Source organism: Manduca sexta, unplaced genomic scaffold (genome assembly GCF_014839805.1).
Source record: "Manduca sexta isolate Smith_Timp_Sample1 unplaced genomic scaffold, JHU_Msex_v1.0 HiC_scaffold_980, whole genome shotgun sequence".
NCBI classification, from domain to species: domain Eukaryota; kingdom Metazoa; phylum Arthropoda; class Insecta; order Lepidoptera; family Sphingidae; genus Manduca; species Manduca sexta.
Window position 1 is genome coordinate 1 of NW_023595828.1, and position 7,719 is coordinate 7,719.

The window sequence follows — 7,719 nt, forward strand, 5'->3', positions numbered from 1 at the left end:
GTATGTATTTTTTTTAGACAATAACAACAATCCTAACATTACATGGCAAACAAATGACCAGCAGCTATTCGAACACAGCGTTAACCTTGGTGGATATTTAAACCCTGTAGTTATTGGACAAGGTACAGGCCAGACCTGCCATGTCATCACCCCGAATGGTGAAGACTTGGTCCTGGCTTCTCATATGGAGTATCCTTACATTCATCGTAGAAATACAACATCAGATACGTGTGCTGTTACTATTGGACCAATAGAGCGCTGGATGTTGGGCAACTGGACTCTGTATGGACAATTTAGATCCGTTTTGTGGTTCAACGAAGCCAGACTGCCTATGACCATGTTCCTTTATGGTGAATATAGCTTTATTCATTTTATATTATTTACAATAGTGGATACAATTCTCTTCATATATGTTTAAAAAAAAATTTTTTTTGGAGCACCATGGTTATCCCCGAGGGTACTCTGCTAATGGTGTACAAACGATCCCCAGCTTAGCAGCCATGGTGCCCCATTGCTATGTCAATTAAGCCTGTACTTTTTAAACAGACTAATAAGTTCCGTAGTTGTATTGCGTGCGCGGTACTACAACTATCGGTCGGGCAAAGTGATATTTAGGTTTTTCTGCCCACTGTCAGCCTGGAATTTGTACCTGATATGATGATATTACGGTTTTATTCTATCGTATAAGAATAAGGCCCCTTAGGATTGAGAATGAGTACTCCAAGCAAATTGTAGACGAACGCCTAACGCTTTGTGCAGGGAGTAGAGATAGTACAGATTATAATACATGAATAAGTTTATGAATTATAACAAAATGATAGTTATTACGTCCATTTTATTTCAAAAATCTGTATCAAAATTTTGTAAGTACTACAAAATATACCAATCCGTACCAGGCCAGTGTGGTGGACTACAGCCTAATCCCTCTCAGTAGTAGAGGAGGCTCGTGCCCAGCAGGACAGTATGCAATACAGGGCTGATATTATATTCTGCAATTTTTTCTGTTTTTAGACGAAGAAAATCCTTTCGCCCAGCCATACAATGTGACTAATCTCGAACCGTTCAACCGCGTCATCAATTTGAACACAACAGTAACAGTAGAAGTTACTGGCACTGGCAGTATCGACAGTTGTGTATACAGAGCCCCATCTGGACAAGTGTATGGGTTCCAAGCATCAGAACAGTTTCCTGGAGTGGAGATCGTTAATGTAGACAACAATATCCTCTGTCGCATGTCTATCGGGCCGATTAAAGAAAACATGCTCGGCGAATGGCAAATAATCGGAAAATTCAGTAGAAATGGAATATTCACTGAAAGAAGGCAGATATTCAACATCATACGAGAAGGTAACTAATTATACTAATACCCATAGTAATGGGTCGGTAGCGTAGTTGTACTGCTTGTGTGGTACGGCAGCGCTCTGAGATCCTAAGTTCGAATGCCGGGTCGGGCAAAGTGATATTTGGGGTTTTCTGCTCAGTATTGGCCCGAATCTGGAATTTGTGGCCGATATGGCGATAGGTTCGCCCCTATCACATCGTCCAACGGCACACACTAATATGATAACAATACGTAGTTATCTGTGTGTGCGGTACTGCGCCGTTTTTGAAAGCCAAGTGCAGTATATTTAGTGTATCTAAACCTTTTCACTAAAATATCATTGCTAGCCATTGTTGGATTCAATGTCTAATTTCTCATACCGTACGTTCCCAATGGATGAGGACGGCGAAAGAAAGAAAAAGATGGAAATCTTTAGAAGAGGCCTATGTTGTTGGAAACCATACCGATCGTCTACAATAAAAAGCAACTAAATATATTTTATTATAAAAAAATTAACAGCTTATTTATTTATTTTATTTTTCTCGCGATGTTTAATTTTGTTTCAGATCCCGACAACCCCATCATAGAAGATAGAGTTGTACAAAATTTAACTGAACGTGTTTTCGATACGAAAATTGGCACGAATCACACAATAAGTATTTTTCGAAGCACGTTCGTTAACCCTCAAAGTTGCCATATTAGGACACCAGCTGGTAGACAGTATACCATCATGGATGGCTTTTATTTACCAGGAGTGACTGTTGTTACTGGATCTGAAGTGGTGTGTGGTGTTACCATTGAGGTTTTCTCTGAAGATATGATTGGTGAATGGGTTCTTATTTCTAGAGCTACTATGTCTTCAGACGCTATAGAGAGAAGGCAGCCTTTCGTCATTTATGTTGAAGGTAAGTCATCTAAGATGACTATTTCCTCAACGTTCGCCACATTTTTGAGTATAATTTGGTCAAATTGGATAGAAAAATAAGTTATGTGTTCAAATATTTGTTTCTATTTTAATTGCATTTCCATTTGCCCATCTGTTTCTCTAATGTTAAAATGACAACTCAAGAAGCACAAATCGTCACCTATAATTTAAATTCCTGACTGAAACCTACTTAATCCTAACTTGTTTTATAAACAACTATAAAAATATCAATGATCATATCATTGTAGAAAAAGTGGAAGCGTTCCCTCGGGAACTAGTCATCACAGAAGGCAACGATCTCTATGTAAGATTGAGAGAACCGACAGACCAATACGACACTTGCTCACTCATCGGCCCTAAAAGAAAATAGCACTTCGGATCACGACATAGACGTTATTCACAACAAATCTTGCGGTTTTGTCGTCAAAACTGTAAGGATGAGCGACGAAGGAACTTGGGAAATAGTATATGGAGCGAGAATCGTTTACAGAGCTAGGATCAAGGTTTCTGTTGTTGGTAACGTAATATTTTTATATAATAATAATATAATAATTAATGCTCACTGCTGAGCACGGGTATCCTTTACTATTGAGGGGGTGTGGACTTTTGTCTACTACTCTGGTCTAGTGCGGATTGGCTATCTTCATACCTTCGATATTCCTATGGAGAATTCTCAGATATGCAGATTCTCTCATGATGTTTTTCTTCACTATAAAAGCGAGTGATAATAGACAATCAATACACACGTACTTTCGAAAAGTCAGAGATACCTTGGATTTTGAAGCTGTAGTCTTCGGCTCGGCAGAGACCGTTCCGTTCCCAACAATACTATCACCGTTTTAAATTTTATTTAAAATTAGCTAGTTTTAAGACGTCTCTAAACAAAAAGCATTAAAGATACCATTGAATATGCGACCCCTTTGGCTTAAGAATTATAAATAAACACATGTATGCAAGTATGTGTATATTAAGTTTTGTATTCTTTGTAATAAATTAAACGCTCTTACCTTTATTGGAGACATCTGATGAACTTACAAAACTAGAGCACATTCTACGATTATCATACTTGATAAGAGCAGAAGCCGATACATTTGACAGTATATTAGTTATTTAATAATAACCACCTCATTTTTTACAGCAAGAAAAGTATCTCAGATGAGCAACATGACGCTAAATCTGGACAGAGAAGTAAACAAAGAAATTGGTCCTGAAGATGCAGTTTATTGCAAACTGATAGATCCTAAAGGATTTTCTGTTTTCGACGGTTTCGGCAGATGCAAACTGGCTATCGAAAGAGTGACCATGGATCTCAGTGGTTACTGGAAGATGCTCGTCGGAATACCTGGAAGAGTTTTAGTTGAGACTCAGGAATTCATGGTCACCGTTGTTGAAGCAGGTACTTGTAAAACATTTTATTTTAAGGCTAGTAATTTTCAAGCAGAGGCAGCAAACAAGCATGTGGATTGCTTAATAAACAAGTATTTAACTGAAATATAGCTTTTTCTTTCTAAAATTGAAAACGATAAAACGTACTTAAGCACAAACGAAGAAGCCCTCATAGATATCTTAAACTATGTAATAGTTTCAACAGACTTGATATCAACAGTCACGAACAAAAGCCAGTCAATTGTTATAAAATTCAGAAAAAATCTCAAATTTCCAGAACCAAAGGCAGTTGTGTCAACAAAAGTCGAAAGAGAGCGGCCGTCAGTGATGCTGTCGTGTTCCGTGTCGAGTCAACACAACGTGAGCGCTTGCAAGTTCCGCGACCCGAGTGGGACTATTCTCCTCGCCAACCAGGGAGTCGGGGAGGATCGTTACGTCTTCCATGGGAGTGAAGTTAGGTGAGATTTGTTTAATACAACAAACGCAGTAGTTTTTTGTCGGTCCCTGTATCAAAAGAGGCTAAGGCTTTAATAAAAAAATATTTTGACTTCATCAAAAGTTAGTAGGCACGGGTAAAAGTGGACGTACGGAGCGACATAGTCGTGAAATAACGACCAAGCACCCTAAATAAAGATTTAAAAAACAATAAAGGGAAAGATGAGGCAGAAACTACAATTCAATTAACATCCGATACGTGTGAAGTATTTTGGCAATATTTCTCTCAAAATTTTTACTAACTTACACGAATATACTGCACTTAACAATAATAAAAAAAATCTTGTATCATATCATGCATGTTTATACCTTAAACTGATTTTGAAAAGAGCAACACTAGAGTTTCTTGCCTGTTCTTCTGTAGTGGACAATGCTTTCCGACCTGATGGTAGAGTTAATATTAACGGAATCTAATAATGTATACAATTTATTTCATTTCATTTCACCCCATCTTGTTTTGAGTAATATCTATACGAAGCTAATAATCTATTTACTGCAAGGTATCTGCCGTCCATTATTTCCTTACCGTATTTTAATTAAGTGGACTTTTCTAGACTCCTCCTATTCCTTTTTTGTTCAGTCAGATTTAATATCTGACAGATCAAGTGTAAATCAACCATTAAATAGCCGATTGATGTATATTGCTAGTTCTTAGACAGTGAAAATGTCGTCTTTTTATGAAGTATAAGCAATCGGTTCCGATCCGACACTTGTTACAGCAGATTCGCCAAGTAAGGTCGGGTGTTTAGGAGAGAACTGAAATAAATTAAAGTTTGAGAATAACTGCATTGTTACTGAGACACCAATATATAGCTTATTACAACTACATTTGTACCGAATTCATTGAAGATGAAGATATATGTAAATCTCTTTATATTTGCAGCGTCACGGCAGAAGTTCATAGCCACGTGTGTGGCCTGCGCATTACTAACCCCACGGTGAATGACCTGGGTCTGTGGCGCTGTGGTATGGAGACAGAGGGAGACACATACTTCGGCTTCTTGTCTGTAGTCTGCCCCTGGTTGATGCAGGATCCTGAAGTACAAGCGACTGTCGTTACAGGTAGCATATCGACGGATGTTCTAAGAGTGTTTCCATTTTAATAGCTTTGAAATAGGTCTGCCTCGTTGGCGTAGGTGTATGCAACTACAATGCTGAAGTCTCAGATTTGATCCCTGAGTTGAGCAAATAGGGTTTTACTACTCAGTATCCATCCCGGAGTCGCGTATTTGTGTTCGGTTAGGCGATAGGTTCGTTCCTTATAAAATCATGGGACGGAATACATACGCCGCCTCTGACAAGGTTAGAAGGGCGTGGGTGTGTATGTTGAAATAATAATAATGATTATAAGCATATAACATTCAAGTCTTATATACAAGATAATAATATAATGCGAAAAGAACAACTTTATACTTAATCATGTTTATTAATGTTGAGTGAAATTAAGCAATACGTCAACTTTGCTATTACATTTTATCAAAGAGTTCTAAGATTATTAAGAAAGGACATTACGGAGATTATATGCGATGGTTACTCAATCGTGAAGTAGTAAAACACCAATGTAAATTAATTTATATATTTTCCATATCGTGAATTGCATGTTTTATATGCGCGTACTAGCATATTTATTATAAATATTTTTGTATTCATATCTAAGAACGCTGACATCTTTAGTTTTTTCCAATTGGTATCTTGAAGCACAAATTTGTTCCTGATGCTCGGCCTAGTTAGTTAACTAAATAAAATGCAGACATTAAACAGTAGTTTAATGTCTGCATTTTATAATGCATTTATATCTATTCATATTATAAAACAAAGTCCCCTTTTCTGTTTGTTACCGATTTCCACATAAACTACTGAACGGATTTTTATGAAATTTAGTTTCGAGATAGTTTAAGGCCCTAGGAAGGTTATAGACTACTTTCTATCTCGGGACAATATATATAGGGACTTTTATCCCGAAAAACTCCTTCACGCGAGCGAAGCCACGAGCAAAAAATAGTTTCCCAATAAACGTTGTCATTTGTTAAGACACATATAAAAGTGTGATGTGTGTTTGTTTGTTTTTTATTGTCTATTAAATCTGCTTCTTTGTTACAGAACCTACTCTAACGCCCGACAGATCTAACATAACCGCCGTGGAAGGAGAGACAGTGAGGATGTCCTGTTCTGTCCAGTCTGCCATTAGATACTGTTATTTCAGAAACAGTAATGGCACAGTCTTCAGTATCAAACCTGGTATGTTTCTGAGCTGTTTTAAGTCGGTTTCCTCTCTTAACTAAAAAGACATTTAATGCTGGAATCAAGATACTTTTCTACAATTAATAAATTGAAAAAAAACTCTATGGGTATTAATTAAGGACCTCCAACGAAGGATAGAAGACATGTAATAAAACAACGGTGTAGCGTTTTCACAATTAACAGTGTGACGTACTTCTTGAATTATAGGACATACCTTATAATATATTTTAGCGATAACCATACATAAGATTAGAATCGACGATTATAGCAAGGGTTGCGAATGTCTAAAACGGTCACCCAAAAGTCCGTTATGTTTGTATAAACCGCCATTGTAAAATGTACTGTCAAGTTAAAAAAATGTAGAAAGACATCGTAGTAAAAGCCCCTATCGCTGCAACATGGTTTTTTGATATTATTACATATCGATGCCGGTTGCAAACCAAGAAAGCTAAGTATAATTAGCTGAGAAAATTCTACGTATAGCATAGGTCAGTTTACATAGCTTGCTGTCTACATAAGTATGAAACAACATCTCAGCTATGTGAGCTAACCTAAACTAATTTCGCTTAGCTTTGGATCTGCAACCCGCATTAATAGTGCCACCAGAAGCCACTTTATATTGAAGAGATTTACCATCTTAGAATACCGTTTCAGCAACTTCGACTTCTTCTATGGAATACGTTGGAAGTGGCTTCGACGCGGGCGAATGTGGAGTCAGGTTCACGAACCTGGTGGCCAGGAACAGTGGAAACTGGAGCTGTCACGTGGGACTCGTCAACCAAACGGTAGAACAGAGAGCGCGATTCCAAGTAAATATCCAAGGTAGAGATTATTTTTACGCTGCCATATTTTAATTCCAAATACCCTCAGTGTACTTTTCAAATTGCCATACTGAAAATTACTTAAACGAAACTATTACGTTATGTAAATTTGTCCTAGCTATACAACATCGCTCTGAGGTCTCAGGATCGAATCCAAGGTATGACAAAATGATGTTGGGTTTTACTGCTTAGTATTATACCGGAGAATTTGAAACATCTTGGGATGGGAAGACTGAACACATGACCAATAGTGGGTCCCCTAATTGCACCTTAGCCTGCCGCTTTAGGATAAGTGATGTGTGTTTTATTATATCATTCTATAATTATGATTCCAGAGCCGATGACAGTGCGTCACTACATGCATCAAGGACACGGGCTAGTTGTAGCCAGAGTCCACTCGGAAAGACATCTAGAGTACTGCAGATTCGTTCGAATTGATGGAACAGGTATGATTTATTATAATAGAGGCACGAGTCGTGAGCACACTCGCGATTGGTCGATTTGACCTCCAACACGCCGATTTAACGCGT

At 37.8% G+C, this 7,719-nt stretch overlaps 1 pseudogene; it reads left to right on the forward strand.

The window, feature by feature from the left end:
- Positions 1–7: 7 nt before the first annotated feature.
- On the forward strand, positions 8–7,635 carry LOC119193740 (annotated as a pseudogene).
- Positions 7,636–7,719: the final 84 nt, after the last annotated feature.